General features: G+C 37.4%; 1 pseudogene; it reads right to left on the reverse strand.

The window, feature by feature from the left end:
* Positions 1–8309: 8309 nt before the first annotated feature.
* The window catches only part of LOC123574076 (large ribosomal subunit protein uL30-like), a 54367-nt pseudogene continuing 43405 nt past the window's right edge, over positions 8310–19271 (reverse strand).

Raw genomic sequence — 19271 nt, forward strand, 5'->3', positions numbered from 1 at the left:
TTCACTTGGTTGCAGCCTCCTAAAAAGGACTGCTAGAAGCAATGTCAGTGCTGGTATGGGCATATTTGTAAGTAACAGGACAATTCCTGCGCAAAGCCTCTAGGTTCTAAATTAAATTATTTCGTAGACTTTAGCAAATACCAGACTACTTGCAGCATGAAGCCCTGTTTTTATAAAACTTTTATAATTCCCAGGCAATTTTAGAATAGGATCCGGGCAGAATGGAAGGCAAATGAGGTTAAGGGAAAGGCTATACCTTCCTATACTGCCTATACTTCATATCGAGTTTGATTTTACAAGGGTATTTTTCCTTTTAAGATATCTTAGAAAGGCAAATAATTCTATAAAGTGCAATTTAAAAAAAAGAAACATGAAAAAAGGATTATGACCAGACAATCCACAAAAGAGAAAGAAAAACAGCGTATTAATTTAGGAGGCAATTCTGCGCTTTACTAATAATCAGGGACATGCAAACCATCCACAAAATGAATAAAATAAATAAGAGGCAAAATAAAATCAGATAGGCAGACATTTTAAAGTCTAACGATATTAAGGATTGGCAATGACTGCTAACTCTCCAATTCTGCTGTGGGAAGGTGAATTGAAGTAACAATTTTGTAGAGGAATTTTGCATTATCAGTAAAATTGAAAACGTACATAACCAGCAATTCCACCTTTATGTTTATACTGTAAAGTAACATTTCTACAAGCTCACGAGGGAAAGATGTACAGGAATATTTATGGCAACACGGTTTGAAAGAACAGAAAAAGAAAAATAACTCAATGTCTATCATTCACCTAATGGACAAGCTAAAAATGTATGTTCCTGTGTATGTCAATGGGAACATATGGCAGTTAATAGAAATAGAATATACAAGAAAAAACATACACGTCGATAGATTTAAAAACCATGATATTGAGTTATAAAGCAAACTATTGAATAATGTATACACTAGAATGCTATTCATGTAAAATTTTAGAGAATATCCTCATAAGATATATTAATTATGTATAAAAAAGTAGGTTATAAAAATGGATTCAGCATAATTTATGATGATTGCCTCTGTGAGGAGGACACATGTGACTTTGTCTCAATAATACTTTATTAATGACAAAGGTGAAGCAAATATAAAAAATGTTAATAATAGTTCTGGTTAAGTACAAGTATTTTTATTACATTATTTTTTCTACCCCTTATTAGTTGTAAAATTTTCTCAATACAAAAAAAATCAATAAATATTCTTACTAGTTTCAGTTGTCGATGAAAAGAGTCAAACTGTAAAATATTTGCAGAGATTTATTCTGGGCCAAATACGTGTAACCACAGCCTGTGACACAGCCCTCAGGACTTCCTAAGAACATGTACCCAAGGTGTTCAGGGTGCAGCTTGGTTTTATACATTTTAGGGAGACAAGAGTCTTCAATCAAACACATTTAAGAAATACACTGGTTTGGTCCAGAAAGGTGGGACAACTTGGAGTGGGGCTTCCAGCTCATAGGTAAATTTTAAAATTTTTCAGGTTGACAATTGGTTGGGTTTATCTGAAGACCTGGGATTAATAGAAAGGAATGCCTGGATTAAGATAATTGTGGAGACCCAAGTTATTATTTTCAGAGGAATCTTTTAGGTACTAGACTTTAGAGAGAATAGGTTGTAAAATGTTTCTGATCAGACCTAAAGTCCGTGTTGATGTTAATGCCACAGAGATATAATGAGACATGTCTAACTCCATTTCCCGGTATGGCCTGAAACAGTCTCTCAGGTTAAATGTTAAAAGAGCCCTGGCTGAGGAGGAAAGTCCATTCAGATGGTTGGGAGAGGCCTTCCAATTTGATTTTTGGTTTACACATTGTACTCTACTAATTGATAACTTAGGAGAATATTTTCTGTCTAGCAATGAGTTGTTATGACTATATATTTTAATGCCAGTTCAGAAAACAAAGAAGTGATTTGAATTATCTAACATAATTTACCTACACAAGATTATAGTTTAATTTTAATTGCATTTAAGACACAAGTTTTCCTAAAGCAACACTCAATATGCACCATCAATTATCTTAAAGAAAGAAATGCAGAAAATATATTAATTACGGGTCATGACCCAGCAAATTATGAATTTCCAATCAGAAGTAAATCATTGCCACTAATTAGCTTTCTTGTTTGCCAGACTGGGTTAAAGTCTTTATAACATAAGTCATTTCATAAATCATTTTCTCAACATGCAAATCTGAAAGGAATGAGAATTTGAAGATATGCTAACAGCTTAGTAATATTCAGAGACAGAATTTTGTTGGACAGACTCCACTGATTTCAGAAATACCTGATCAGTTCAATGTGGAATATTTGGAGTTATTGACACCTTATTTTCGTTACTAGTACAGATTGTTTAGATGCTATTTCCTATTTGTCCCTCTAATCAACTAAGTCTTATATAGACTGAGTCTTTATTGGTGTGAAGAGAAAAGGGTGTGGTGTTTTGAATGTATTCCAGCTTCATAAACTTTTAGCAAAATTGTAATGTTAGTGGGGTTGGGTTTGCCTCAAATCTCCACCAGCTTAAACTAGCAATACCAAATCCTCAGTGCTTTTAACTGACATGAATAGTGGAAAGTTATCTGATCCCCTGTTCTCCTTTTTTTTCCCAACTCTCATATTTTTCTACATCAAGAACACAGATGTTGTTGTTCTTCTGCCATTTTTCTAATCTTTTCAAAATTTTGTCTACCCCTGCTTTCAAAATTTACCTTTCCCTATTTCCATTTTCATTAACTCCTGCTCTCTGTTTCAGCTAGATAATCTAACAACAAATTAGTACCAATAAGCTAATAAATATTAATGAATTATAATTGGGAAGTACACTCACAGAGTAACATATTTGGGGATGTGCATCATTTTCTTTTCTAGAAATAATCTTTTAACCTACTTCCCACTAGACTATAAACAACATGAGAGCAGGCTATTTTTGTCTCTGGTTTACTGAAATGTCCCTAGGACTTGAACAGTGCCTGGTGCTAACAGATGCTCTTAAAAAATAAATGGAGAGCAACAACAATAACAGTGAAATGTTTTCAGAAAGGGAGAAAAGGGTGGGACAGAGGTGTGGACAAGCCTGTTTTTCACTGCTTCTTACTTTTGGGTCCAAGCACTGCCCCTAAGGCAGGGTGTACAGAGTTGATTTCATCAGCATTTTGATGGTACCCATAGCATTTAGAAATCAAATCAGCATACTATGCACTCAGGAGAAAAGAAAATGCTATTTTGCTGATTAGCCATTTTCCCTGAGAAATCAAACTTTTAAGGGAGCTTTGTCTCCTTGTTTGATTTTTAAGATAAAGGCCATTTCAACACTAGCATGAAATGAGGCATATTTTAGCAGTTATGAAAACTCCAGAAAACTGAACCCAGGTCAGTCTCTTGGCAAAAATACAGTAAGATTTTGTAGTTAGTCCCACCCATCTTATTAGACCTCACTCCCCGAGCCTGTAGCCAAATATTCAAAAACACGTACTTCACAGTCCCTAATGCTTTCATGGCTCTTCAGATGATCAATATTTTCGTTACTTTCCCCCTAAAACCAACCACAAGTGTGCAACAGCAGTTTAAAAGGGCATAGCATTGGGAATAGGAGTTTCCCATATAGTAAGAAGAGAGTTGAATCATCGTTTCTGGCTTCTGTTCCCCATTTCATTAATACCTGCTTTTCTAAGATCACAAGAAATCCTTCTGAATCTTGCAGTATAGTTGAAAACAGCCTCTTCTGTGGCATCACCTTTGGCCTCCTTTTTCTTGTCACTGGTCCTGGCTCCTCCGCCTTATCTGACCTTTAAATGTTGTACTCAGGATTCTGGGCTTCATATTCTTCCGATTCTCTCTCCAGGTGTTCTTATTCTGTCCTATGACACTAAATAAAAATGCATGTGTGTAAAATTTTCATGTTTTCATCTCCAGTCCTGCTTTGTTTTCTGAGCCATGGAACTTTGTTTGTCCTCTTGGATACTCTTCTAAGATGTCCACTCAAAAATTACAGATATTAACATGTTCAAAACTGAGCTCAATCTCTTCTCCCTCGTAAACACACTCTTCTTCCTCTAATTCTTATCACAGAAAACTGGAAGCCATCCTGAATGTCTGCCTTTCCCATAAATGCGATATCTAGCATATAAAGTGCACTCAATAAATGTGTGTGTGGAGTCGGTAGGAGGAGGAGGAGCTAGAGTAGTTATGTGAGCAGCCGTGAAATCACATTATGTAGGCAATCTGTAGTTCCACCAACATGTATTTCATTGTGTATTCTTCCTAGACATTTAATTTAGTAAGATATGCAAACTCATCTTTTGCTTTACACTAATAATATCAACTTATATCATTGGAGTACTATTTTAAGTCATTTTTATTTATCCCAAATAACCTTGAAGGATAGGCATTGTTTTTCTTATTCTCTAGATGATGAAGATGAGGCTTAGAGAGTTTTCGTGACTCTCTGAAAAAGATGCCCAGCTGGTAATATGTAGAGCTGGGACAGAAATTGAGATTTTTTTCATTTTTAAATATATGATTCCAGGCCATTGTAGGATTATATATATTTTTATTATATAAAATGAGGTCAATGGGAGATTAGCCTCAGTTTCTGCATCCATAGAATAAGGATAATAATATCTACCTCAATGTGATAATTAAATGAGATAATGCATGTAAAGCACTTAGTGCAGCGATGGGGCCATGGTAAGCCCTTATGATGGACTACAATTTATTAATGTGAGATTTTAAATCTCTTCCTCTATGAAATGCGAAGCAATTAAAGGATTTTGAGCAAGATAGTGATACAATGAAAGCCACTATGGGGAAGATTAATCTGTCACTTGTGGGAAGTTTATATTAAAGTAGAGAGAAACTGGAGACAAAGCGAATGGTTTGAGGACTGTCATGATAGCTCAAGCACAAAGTGTCACTTGCCTAAAGTTAAGTGGTGGCTGTGGGAGACCCCATCACGAAGTTGGGGTGCACCTGCAGGAGTGCAGCCTAGGAGAACTGCCAAGGTTGGGAATCTGTGAGCTCAGGCAGAGTCAGCCAGGGAAATCAGAAGAAAACTGTCAAGCACACAGGGAAAGGAGTAACATACACCAGGGCTTGCTGGGGGGCAGGGAGAGAGGGGAGGGAACTTAGAGGATGGGTTAATAGATGGAGCAAACCATCGTGGCACATACATACCTATGTAACAAATCTGCACGTTCTGCCCATGTATCCTGGAACTTAAAGTACAATTTAAAAAAAAGAAAGAAAACTATCAAAGGAAAAGGAGAGTATCAAAGCTGTAACAGAGATGAGGGTTCTAGAAGTCAAGGAAAGAAGGAAAGCCATGGTTGTAAAGTTTTCCATCTCCAGACGAAATGTTGTCCACAGAAACATTTGTGCTATGCTATTATTTTCTGACTATACTGTCGCTATTTGAAAATTCTGCATTTTTGGGCTCCCTTTCAAATTAGAAGCTGTAGCATCTCAAAATTCACATTCACATATGCTAATAATCTTCCTTAGCTGCCATGATCTCCATATACCTGAAATTTCTACTGATGCTTGTTGTGTTATGCCAGGCATGCTACACTTATTCACGGGAAAGGACCAAAAGCCAGGCTGAACCTAAAGTAGGTCAGGTTGCAACAGCCCATTTTGGCTCAAGAGAAATGTTTTACACATAAGCCCTTAATAGTGAGAGGGTTCTTACCCTATTTAAATAATATAGAACTGAATTTCTTAACCCGTAGTGGGAGTATAGTTTAGAAGGTCCATGAGACATCAAGACTAGCCTTGTTCAATATGAAAATAAAGTATGAAATGGAGAGATGTTATAAAGGATTAATTATGGTGGTAGTTTGGATATTAGAATTAAAGGGCAAGAAAATTAGTAGTATTTCAGAAAATCTGAAAAATCCCTTTAAAATAGCCAAGCTTTATGCTGATTTGATTTTTTTTCTCATGTCTGGCGAGACTAAGAGAAGCTAAAACACAGAGTGCCATTGTTTAAAAATTAAACTTTGTGGAATGACAACTAAACTTCAGGAATCAACAGCCTGTACTTGGCATGCTATCAGGAAAGAACCATTAATAAACTTGTTTCTCAATAAAAGTGTAGAATTTGATATTTTTTCAAATTGTTAACATAGTATTTTAAATTTCTTTATTGAAATCCATCACCAAACAATAACAAAACTCGCAGAAGCATTATGGCTGCTCAGTGAAGTAATAACTGCTTGGATTAGATTCTCTGCTTCAGCAGAATCTAGATACATGTACAAGAGTGATATATAGCAAGGCCGCAGATACTGTAGAATGTCTTCACAGCAGACTGAACATCAGAATTGACACTAAACCTTGTGTCAAGATACACACAAAGACTTCCAGACACAGAGTGCACCTGAGGTTATAATCTGTCAAGATTAACAAAGAGTGAATACCTACAAAAGCAAATAGACTGTGATATAATTGTCATCTCCAAACTGGTGAAAGAAGATTTTTCTTCCCAATTAACATTCAAGCGCACGAGACTGAAATCCATTTACTCATTTTCTGATAATTTATGCAACAATGTACAGAAGTAATAGGCATGGTTACATGGCACATTTATACAATACTTTTCATCCCTAAGGATCCTAAAGCTCTTTACAATTATAGCTAATGTTTGTTAAAGTACTTTGAAAGGGGAGAGCGCCACAGACGTTCCAAATATTATGATTATGAAAAAGCTTGATACAGTATGTATAGGAACACTTCGCTCTCATGAAATTGTTGCCAGTTCTAGTGCGAGAAATAGAATTCCTTTATGAGACTGATGAGCCAATGTTTATACAACTTATCCTTCAAGAAGCTTAAAGTCAACCTCTTCTCTACTGTAACCATCTCAGAAATTACATGCAATATGGTCTATAATTACTTATTTTTAGAATTGTAAGGAATGCAAATATCTTTAATCAGAAAAACTCATTTTTTTTGGTCAACAAATAAGAGTCATTATTTCCAAATGATAAAATTATAGCATAGAGAGAATAATGATGTAAAAAGATCCTTCTGCTCAGTGATGGCAGAGTATGTTGTATTATTTCACTAGCCCCAGCAACTGAACCACCTTTCCATACATGAACTTGTGAGTCAAAAAACCAAGAGAATGGCAGATAATGGACTTCTCAGCCTCCCTAACAGCAGCATTGACAGATGATATAGACTGCCAATCAGACCAGGTGCCTGGATTTTGAACAAAAAGCCAATGTCATAAGAAAAAAAAAAAAAAATAGGTACTACATAGAAACTCAATCTTGCAAATATATCTTTGGTGGCCTCATCCAGTTTTCAGATGCAGCAGTGGCAGTATTTTTAGCCATAGATCTAGGAACAAACACAGCTGGAAAGAAGTGTGTGGTCTGTGCTCTTTGGTAGTGACAATGGAGTTATCATAGGACCAGGTCTATGGTGTGAGTCGTGGATTTTACTTTAATTTCCTAGCAATGTAATCTACAAGCCTGGATCTTCAGCCCTCCTAGAGATTATGTGAGTTACTTGCTGTCTTGTAAATAAACTACTTTTCTGCTCAAATTATCAGAGTTGGTCTCTGTTGCTTACAATCCAAATCTCTAAATATTTGATACTGATGATGCTTTCATCAGTTTAAGCAAACAGTTTTTCTTCCTTTTTTTTTTTTTTTTTTTAGACAGAGTCTTGCTCTGTCACCCAGGCTGGAGTGCAGTGGCATGATAATGGCTCACTGCAACCTCCACCTCCCGGGTTCAAGCAATTCTCCTGCCTCAGCCTCCTGAGTAGCTGGTATTAAGGTGCATGCCACCACACCCAGCTAATTTTTGTATATTTACTAGAGACAGGGTTTTACCATGTTGGTTAGGCAGGTGTCAAACTCCTGACCTTGTGATCTGCCCACCCTGGCCTCCCAGAGTGCTGGGATTACAGGCATGAACCACCGCTCCTGGCTTAAACCAACAGTTCTTAATCTGGTGAACTAACTGTTGTATATGACTTAGCTCCTTCCTTTTCCTTTTCTATTAAATTTGGATATGACAAAATTGCCCAGCTTTGGTTTCTGTTTTGTTGTGATTTGATTTAGTTCTCTTTCTCTCTCTCTCTCTTTCTGTCTTCTCTCTCTCTGTGTGTGTATGTGTGTGTGTGTGTGTGTGTGTGTGTGTGTGTGTCTCCATATATACTCATTTGACCCTTCTCTGGATCTAGTAAGTTTGTTGCTAGATCCAGGAACCTCCCTACATTTTCCTGAGCAAAATAAAAATAAAGGCACAGGTGAAAACACAGGTTTTCATTCTTCTAGTCTATGTGTTTGTGTATTTGTTAAAGATTTTATATCAATTTTTAAGGACAATTCAGTAACTGGTTATATTTTGGAAAGCAGATATAGCACTTATAGGAAGAACAAAAAATAGAAAAAAAAAATGCTCTAATATAATGTGAGTGGCTACTTAGACCTAAGGATAAAATTGCCATGGACAGATTCACACTAGTTTCAAAAAGTCTTATGTCCCCCTCGACTTAAATGAAAGTGAAAATGATGTGTGCTGAAAAGCTAGGCAGGAAGACTCAAAAGTAACTCTGGTGATTATGCACGCACTAATGACAGTGACACATGAAATGAGCTCTCTCAAAACTGTTTCATGAAATGCTAGAGTAGATACATCATTATTTCTAAATGAGTATATGATCTTTTAATTACATGAATGTACTTAAATTAATACACTAAATATTTGAGTAGGCTCAAATGGAATAGTATGCTGCAGAAGTTTAAATGGATATGTCCTTTTACTCAGTAATTCTACTGAAGTTTTTTTTTTAGGACAGTTTTGTGTGGCGGCTAAAAATCTAGGCACAGACAAACCTGGGTTCAAATCGTGGTTCTGCTGAGGACTAAATGTGTCACATGGACAATGTGTCACCTTTCCCCAGCCTCCAAATCTCCATCTAAAAAGAACAATTAATAATGCTTGCCTCAACATGTTGCTAAGAAGACTAAGCACATCAAGCATTTAGCATAGTGCTTAGTGCATAGTATGTGACAATGTCAGCTATTGCAATGATAAATATTATTATTGTTATTATCTTGCCACAGAAATATTCACACGATTTGACATCACATAAATGTCCATCACTACACAAAGCATTAAATCAATTGTTTCACCCAGTCTTTGGAATAACAACAAATCCATCTAAGAAGTGAAGTAGCTTTGTATGCACGGACAGTAATGAAAATCCATTATATGTTACTGGTCACTATAAAAAGCAGGTTGCAGAAAAGCATGTCGCTCACAACCCCACACTTTTACGTACATATCTATGTTGCTGTCTGTTTGCATGGATTCCTCAATGTGTTTGAAACGTTATACTAGTTAACACTAGTTATCTCTGGGGAGTAGAAATGTGAGTGGGAGAAAATAAAGTAAGCATTTCACTTTTCTTTTATAGATTTTGTTTATCTGTGTATTTGTGTGACTATGTAAGCCTTTACTTTTACACAAAACAATGAGAAAAAGTAAACTTTCGCAGCCTTTTTATTAAACAGTGACCTTCCAAGTTTCACACCAGTAATAATGCCAATTTTCACCCGTAAATTATGCATATGTATAAGCATAGTCCTTTCTAGGCCCAGAATCCTATCATATTAACAGGAGTTTTACATGTATAAGGAAGAACCTCCCATAATTCTCAAATATTTTGTTTGCATTTCCCAAGCTGACAATTTCTTTGTAGAAAGTTTATGATGATTTTATGAAAATATATCTTAATGCTGTGTTTAAAAAAGAAAGTTTATGACTATCATGCACTGTTCTTTTTTTTTTTTTAATTTCAATTTGAGAGCAGGCACTGTTTATTAACCAATCAGTTTAGAAAAGTAATCATATTAGATACCTTAGTTCATTCTGCTAATAAGCCTGTTGATCTGATCCGATCTGTTACCAGCATCTCCACCTTCTACAAAATGAGTGGCCGTTTTCTTCACTCTGCCTGGTGGAAAACATAATTTGAAGGGCCACAGAAAGTTATTTGCTTCTCTGAAGTGCTTTCTAACAGTATAGATCTCATGAATCAGATCCTCCATGCAGATCATACCATATTTACCAAGAGATCAAGCGATCCTAAGCGTTACCTGTCAAAGCAATTCACTTCTGAGTGATTTTCCCATAACCATGCTTGTCGATTAGTTCATTTACTGACTTCAGATTTGCGTACTCCCATGCAATATATGGCTCTACAATCCTCAGCATGTTAATTGAAGCCTTGTTGAGCCTCACAAAAGTTCCCTTGAAGATTTGATGAAGGTGAAGAAGCTGCAACGCCTTTCAGACCTAATAGGAAGGATGTGATATTCTTGTTTCTGGTGCTATATGGCATGTTTTTTGTGTATCTGAATTCAGAGCAACACAAGATGCAATAAGAATGTTCAGTTGCAATCAAAGATTTGAATAAAACATGCCTGATAACATTGATACTTCGGATCCTGATGACAAACATCAATTTGGGTTCTGCAGGTACATAGAAGTTGCCAGATTTTCTTGCCATCCTCACCATTCGAATTTCAGTTCTGTACATCTGCCTATATTCCTTGTGACAGTGCTTCACTTTTTCCTAGATAAGCTTCCTCCTTGCCTTTCGAAGCATCTTTTGGTCAAACTTCTTTCTCAGGTGCTTGATCTTCAGCTCTGCGAAATTCCTTCGCTTTTTCTTAAGGGTTTCCGGCACAGCAGGAACCTTCCTCTTCTCTTCCATAACCTCCATGGTTCCAGCTGAAAAAGAGGCATGCACTGTTCTTTCTAATGCCATCAAATTAGGCAAATTCCTTTTTCCCTCAGAACAATGCATTCTTGCCTTGCCAAAGTCAGTTTCTCTTCATTTAGCTAGGACTCATAATTAACCCTTCATTTTATCTCAAAATCAATGTGCAATGGATCATACAGATTATGTGTTCACTCCACAGATATTTATTACATGTCAACTCTATGGAAGAAATTGCCTTACCTGCAACACAACTCATTTGCATCTTATAAGTGGTGGGAAAGGGATTGAATTGACACCTTTTCTCCACATACAGTTCATTTATTTTAGGCAGAGAAACGAGAGCTCAGTGTAGTAATGTTCTCTGACCAGCAATTATAGTTTGAAGTCACAAAACCAGGTAGCCTTTAAGCAATGGGTTAATAACACATGCCACTCTGTACAGATTTAGATGATGGATGACTGGAATTTGAAGTAACTGGACAGCTGTCTGAACAGACTATTTCATTATACGTGAAGGAATGGCATTTCTAACTATGATGATAATTAGAGTAGATGAAATGCATAAATCAGGGAAGTTTTTTTATAGCATTGGTTTGGGGGAACAGTTTTTAACCCTCCGTATGTGCTCAGTGCATTGGATTAGGAGCCAATGCATGTTGCTATAATAGGAATGATGTGATATTCTTGTTTCTAGTGCTACATGGCATGTTTTTTTGTATATCTGAATTCAGAGTAACACATGATGCAATAAGAATGTTCAGTTGCAATCAAGGATTTAAATAAAACATGCCTGATAATATTATAATCAGTGTTATTTTAGCCATATAATTCCTGTAGTTCAAGTAAATTCATTTTATTACCCTTTTCCAGTATCTCACAAATTTGTAACATCCCTCTTTCAGTTATCAATTGCTGTGTAACAAAATTCCCCAAATCTTAAAGGCTTCAAACAACCACCACCAACCACATTTGTTACCTCTCCTCATTCTGAGTTGTCAGGGATCAGTTAGTTCTGCTGATCTTACTTGAGAATTTTCACAAAGTTGCCAAATTCATAAGGAGACCTGACTTAGCCTCTGGGAAGGCTGAACCTGTCTTCATCATCTTGCCATCAGAACGTACCTCCTTTCCACGCAGTCTTTCTGTGTGGTCCCTCCGTGTAGAATCTCTGGCAGTGTAGCCAGAGTTCTTATATGGCAGCACTCTCAAAAGTCAGCTTTCCAGGAGGGAGGAAACGGACATTGCCAGTCTTCCTGAAGACCAGGCAGGTACAAATCAGCAAGGATTCCATTCTGCCATATGATGTTGGATAAACATAGACCCAGGCCAGCTCAAATTCAATGTGTGTAGGAATTTCATGAAAACATAAATACCAGGAGGCATAGTTCTTTAGGGGTCACCTTTGAAGACCAGTTACCATGATGCCCTTTTATGGAAGGGAGCACAGTAATGTTGTGATGGCCTGATCACTGTCTGGGTTGACTCTGGCTCAAAGCTCCTGCCACTGGACTCTACATTTTTTGGCAATCAAGAACCGTGTTTTACATTTTGAGCAGTTTTCTATGCTTAGCCGTACTTCAATGCAGTTTAAATTCATGGTAAATCCAACTGCATCTCTTTCTCTCCCTTATGTCTGCTCCTTTGTCACTACTACCTAAGTTTAGACTGTTATAAAACATAATGTAGTAATTAGGAAGAAATTTGAGGAAAGATTTTTCTGAGTTCAAACCCTAGATCCACCATTCCATCCATTTATCTATCAGTCTGTCTGTCTGTCTGTCTAGATGGAATGGTGGATCTAGAATATATATACACACACATGATTTGGATTTACCATTAATTTAAACTTCATTGAGATACTGTAATCAATAGATAGATAGATAGATAGATAGATAGATAGATAGACAGACAGACAGATGGATAGATGGATGGAATGGTGGATCTAGGATATATTTGTACACCCACATGATTTGGGCTAAGTTAATTAGCATTTTAAAACTTTCTTGTACATAAAATAGATATTTTATAGTACTAATTTCATTAATTGAAATAATGCATAGAGGGTAATCTGCCTAGGGCCCAAGTCTTATAAAGCACTCAATAAATGATAGCTGTTACTTTCTCTCAGTTGCAGGCCTGTAGTACTTCTTGAGTGTCCTGCTTTCTCCAGACTCACCTACTTACAGTCTACAGTGATGTTAAATTAGTGGCCCCTAAAACAAATGAAGTATCATATCACTCTTACCCCCCTCATTCCCCGCAGATTCACTGATTCTTTCTCCATAGTCTACTCTAAATTCTCTTAGCTTGGCATTCTCATCCCTTTAAAATTGTGTATTTACTTCTTCTCCTCTTCTGAAAATGCAGCCAAACTGAATCAATTAGTCCATCTCAAACCCTCCAGGTTTGTGGCCCCATATCTCTATTTTGCTGCTTTTACTTTTCTCTATCCTGGAACTTCTCACTCCTGCCCCTCTTCCCCAGCTAAAGGAGGTTGTAATGATTCGGTCCCTGAAAGTGTTCAAAAACATATGTATCCAAAAATCACCTGAATGGTTTATTATGAGCACAGGCCCAAATGCCTGTCTGACTCAGCTATTAGCCTAAGTAGGCTAACTAAATACCATTGTGAAAAATAGACCTCAACAGCATAACATGATGGATGCTTTTCCATTTTTGTGCATGTGACAGTCCAGAGTAGGTGTTCAGTGACATCTCAGGCAGAGAATTTGACGATGTGCATAACCCAGGTCTAAAAGCAGTCACATCACTTCCCCTCACATTCTACTGGAGAGGATTGAGTCATATGGCCCAAAGGCAAAGAAAGCTGAGAAATACAGCTAGCTTTCAGTCCAAAGAAGGGACGGTACCTTTTGGCACACAAGTAGCAGCTTCTAATAGGTCACTTTATTAAATAAGTAACACACTCAAGATCTAAGAAAAGAGTGAGATGTAAGGACCGTGACAAATGAGAAAGCTCTTGATGCAACTACAAAGGATAATGTTAGTCACTTTAAGCAACTTTTGCCATGGAGGAATGATCGTCAGGTCCAACCAGATATGATGAGTTCAAGAAAACCAAAAACCAATTACTGTATGTGAAAACTCCACTTAAAAAATATCAGCAATGAATTTAATCCTTTTACAAATACTGTGAGCTACATAACCCATCCACTGACTGAATCTGGCCAGCAGGTCCCTGGTATGTGAAGTCTGTTTTAGACATTGAGTCTGCTAAATTTTTGAAGCTATACACCTTGTTGTCCCTGGAGGTTTGATTCATGTAGAGATTCTGAGACAAATTGTAAGGGAATTGGGCACTATAAATTTTACTCAGAAGAGCATTCCCTAAATTCTCTACATATTTTAGGGACGAGACTTAAATTTTCCATGTTCCTTCTCTGTTCTACTTGCTAAATGTGCTGTGGTATTCATTACTTATATTCGCTTGTCTATGTCACACTCTCTGGACATGTGGTAGGATTTAACTTGCCCATCCCCTTTGGAGTCAGGTGTGGCCATGTGACTTATTTGGCCATTGAAACAAGACTCAAGGTGACTTGTCCCTTGGAGGCGGAAATTTTAAGAACCCACACTATACTCCACTTAAAAAAAAAAAAAAAAAAAACCTAACTCTTTCCCATGGTAGTTGGCAAAAATCTAGATCTGCGCTGTTTTGTCAGCCTGGGGCCTAAAGTAACAACAGTCCAGAATAGAGCTCCCAGCAACCCACAAGATGCAAAGTGTGAATGAAAGAAAGAAAATGTTGTTTTCAACCAGCAAGATTTGACGGTTGTTTGCATAGCATAATTGACCTCCCATGATTAATCTCCTTGCTAGTGACTGTGTTTCAACAACCGCTAATTATTTAGATGAAAGATTATAAGGGTTTGGATTAGGAATTACAAGACTTGACTTGAAGTCTCCTGAAAGGGGGACTAAGGAACTATGCAGCCTGGGTCACATTACTTCTCTCTGAGTCTCAGTTTTGTCATTTGTAAAGTCAAAAGTGTGGTACTAGATAATTTTGGAGGTTTTTTAATTTACAAATTCCTCCCAGAATATCAGTTTAAAATCCACCAGCAGTGACACGTACACTCCTTCTGAATGACAAATGAGTCCTTACTGATATACTATCACTGAACCCTATACTGTTACAGTGATTTTCCTATTATATTTATTATCACAACTCTTTTTTTTTTTTTTTTTTTTTTTTTTTTTTTTGAGACCAAGTCTCACTCTCAATTGCCCAGGCTGGAGTGCAGTGGTGTGATGGTGGCTCACTGAAACCTCCGCCTCCCAGGTTCAAGTGATTCTCCCGCCTCAGCCTCCCTAGTAGCTTGGACTGCAGGCACTTGCTACCAGGTCTGGCTAATTTTTGTATTTTTAGTAGAGACAGGGTTTCTCCATGTTGGCTAGGCTGGTCTTGAACTCCCGACCTCAGGTGATCCACCTGCTTCGACCTCCCAAACTGCTGTGATTACATGCATGGGCTACCATGCCCTACCCACAACTTTTAGATGTGCTTAAAATTACTAACTATAACATTTTTGAGTGCAAGATAGAGTTCAACTAGACATAATTTATAAGGAAAAATACCAAATCTCAAAAAGACTGAATTGCTCCTATCACAAAAATAATTAGTAGAAAAATCTAGAACCTAAGCCTAGTGATTTCTGAGCATATGTTATTTTCCTATGACCATATTTGCAATCTAAATTGAATTTCCTGTAGCATGCTTTATTTATTTTATTTACTTTTAGTTTTTGCCCTCCCAACACAGAAAATGCAATTAGGATGGTTCTTGGAGATGATAGGTCAGTTTACACCACCCACCAAGAAAAATATGGAAGAACACATGGGGAATTCTCCTTGCTTTGAAGAAAACATTTCAATATGTCTTTTAGTAGAGGGAAAAGTGAAAGAAGCAAGTTCAAGATGAGAAATCACTAGCCAGCAAGCATATTGTGATAAATCAGCCATAACATGATTATAGCAACTTCCTTGGGAAAGAAATCAATGCTGAATCAGACTTAGATAGACCAGGGGGATCAAATGGAGGTCAAAGGTACTTCTCCATCTCGAAATTGGATAATTATTACTGTTATTATTGTCAGTTGCTATAATATAATACTGGGAGAAATATACAGAGTCCCAGTGCTGCATTTATTGGCTGACTAGACAAGTCAATCCATTACAGGGAAATAAATTCAAGCATATTACTCCATCCAAATATCAAGTGAATTAGGGTAATTAGGACAAGGCTACCTGTGAGTCTCCTTTAGATTTTTTTTTAAGTAAGCAGAAAACATAAAGCAAATAAGCAATTTTGAAAGAAGAAATTGCATTCATTTCTTTTGTTTTGAAAATTGAACAGTAAGGCTTGCTTTAATAGAAAGTATATCAGGTTCCATCTGGACACCGTGGCTCAAGCCTATAATCCCAGAACTCTGGGAGGCTGAGGAGGGTGGATCACTTGAGGTTAGAAGTTCGAGACCAGCCTGGTCAACACGATGAAACCCCATCTCTACTAAAAATATAAAAATTAGCTGGGTGTGGTGGCAAGTATGTGCAATCTCGGCTAGTCAGGAGGCTGAGGAGGGGAAGCGCCTGAACCTGGGAGGCGGAGGTTGCAGTGAGCCAAGATCGCGCCACTGCACTCCAGCCTGGGCAACAGAGTGAAACTCCATCTCAAAAAAGAAAAAAAGAAAAAGGTATACCAGGTTGGAAATCTCAGATTTGAATGTAGCCAAAACCAGGAAGCTCCTGAGAGGCCTGCGTTTCCCTTATTCATAACATTCAGTCAGTCACCAAGTTTTCCTATTATATTCCTTTAATAGTCCTAAAGCCTCCCCCCTGCCTTCATAGTACTCCCACTGCCTGCACCTGGTCTTTAGCCTTCTGGCCTACATTTCTGCACCAGCCTCTCCTTTCATCTTCCTGCCTAAGCCTCACATGTTTCTAGTGCATTCTACTTAAACTAACTTAAATGATCTTTCTGAAGTTCAAATCTAATCATGATGCTTGTATCCTTTAAACTGTTTAGTGGCTTCCCCTCATAATTATTTTCTAAAGATTTGGGCTCTCTGTCTTTTCCTGTGTAGATTATCAATCAAGCTGATTATCAAGCAAATCCATCTTTCATTTTCTGCTTAATATTTAATATTTGTTCTCTATCGCTCTTACTGGACTCTTAGCCTTTTGCTAGTGAGATATATATATATATATATATATTTTTTTTTCCAGCAGTTCATTTTGGGTCATGGGTGGGGTGTGTCAACAGAGGTTCTTTAGTTGTCAGGCTATTTGAGTACAAATACATCATTGCTGCTGTGAGTGGGTGCATGAGCTCTCAGTTATGTCATCAGTTTACTTTTTACTTTCATTTGAAGTGTTGAGAGGGGAGCTCCCTCTGTACTTCAACAGTAAGGTCAAAAAGGCTATGCGTAAATCTGTAAGAATATGCATGTGTATGTATGTGCATAGATCGTGTCTGTGTATACAGTCATGTGCCGCATAACAGCGTTTCAGTCAACAATAGACCGCATGTACTTCATGTATGATGGTAATGCCATAAGATTATCATACTGTATTTTTACTGTACCCTTTCTATGTTTAGGTGTGTTTAGATACACAAATACTTACCATTGTGTTATGTTTGTCTATAGTAGTACAGTAACACGCTATACAGGCTTGTAGCCTGGGAGCAAGAGGCTATACCATCTAGGTTTGGGTGAGTACACTCTATGGTATTCATAGAAGAACAAAATCATCCAATGACGTATTTCCCACAATGTATCTCCATTAAACAATGCATGACTGTTTATACATTAATCACCCACCGCTTATCCATTGGGAATATGTTCCAAGATCCCCAGGGAATGCCTGAAACTACAGATAAAACTGATCTCTCTATAAACTATGTTTTCTCCTGTCCACACCTATGATAAAGTTTAACATATGAATTAGGCATAGTGAGAGCCTAACAATAACAACTAATAATAAAACAGCACAACTCTAACAATATACAATTGTCTCTTAGTACCTGTTGGAACTTGGTTCCAGGACCCTCCACAGATATCAAAATCTCTGTATACTCAAGTCACTTTTGTAAAATGATGTGGTATTTACATATAACCCATGTACATCTTACCATGTACTTTAAATTACCTCTAGATTACTTATAATACCTAATACAATGTTAAGCCTATGGAAACAGTTATACTGTATTGTTTAGGGAATAATAACACAAAATGTCTGTATATGTTTGGTGCAGACGCACCAAATTTTTTCTGAATATTTTTGATCTGAGGCTGATTGAATCCATGAGTGCAGAATCCGTGGATCTGGAGGGCCAACCGTACTGCAATGAAAGTTAGGTCAATATGGTCTGTTTCTCTCAAAATATCTTATTGTATTATACTTACCTATTTTCAGACCACTATTGACCACAGGTAACTGAAACTCGTGAAGGAGAAACCAAGGATAAAAAGGACTGCTGTACACACCTATGTGTGTATCCAAAGCATAGTAGCCATTCCATTCCTGAAAAATAATTTATATAAGTTATAACAATAGAAGGAAATCAACCATATATTTGCGAGTGAAGAGGCCCAAACCTTAGATTCCATGATCCAGAAACACCATCAATAAATTATGAAGCCCATTCATTCTTTCAAACAACTGATAGTCTTGACCTACATAGCAGTCTTTTCTTGTCTCTTGATCAACTCAAATGCAGATGTGGCACAAACGCAAGGGAGTGAATGCCCTATAAGCACTCTTCAATGAACGGAATAAATAAAATAGTGAAGAAATGATCCAGCTTTCCATCCTTTGGTGGAAAGTTCATGTAATCTACATGTATTTCTGAGAGTTTTCAGTGGGATCGAGCTCCATTCTTCCACCAGGGTGTCTAGCTCAGTAACACCGACTGTAGGGTTTTCCCCCTGTCCCTCCCTCCCTCTGATTGCTGGGACCACCTCTCAGATAAACTAGGAGAACCCAAAGTGTTGTCTCAGACCACTTTCAGAGGCACACAGACTAAGGCAAATCTGCTTTCAGTGATCTTTTCTACTAAACAATTCATGATTAATTCTATGCTCAGGTGTCTCCGTTCATTTGTGTTGCTATAAAGGAACACTGAAGTAAATTATCTTAAAAAGATTTATTTGGCTCATGGTTCTGCAGGCTGTACAAGAAGCATGGTATTAACACCTGCTTCTGGTGAGGATCTCAGGAAGCTTCCAGTTATGGCAGAAGGTGAAAGGGAGCAGGCATCACATGGCAAGGAAGTAAAGAAGAGAGAGGAAACAGAGGTGCCAGGTTCTTTTTAATAGTCAGATATAGCAGGAAATAACAGAGCAAGAACTCCCATTACTGCAAGGAAGACACCAAGCCTTTTATGAGGGATCTGCCCCCATGAACCAAACACCTCCCACCAGGCTCCATCTCTAACATTGGGGATCAAATTTCGTAGGAAATTGGAGGT

The sequence above is a fragment of the Macaca fascicularis genome, chromosome 6 (assembly GCF_037993035.2).
Source record: "Macaca fascicularis isolate 582-1 chromosome 6, T2T-MFA8v1.1".
NCBI lineage: Eukaryota > Metazoa > Chordata > Mammalia > Primates > Cercopithecidae > Macaca > Macaca fascicularis.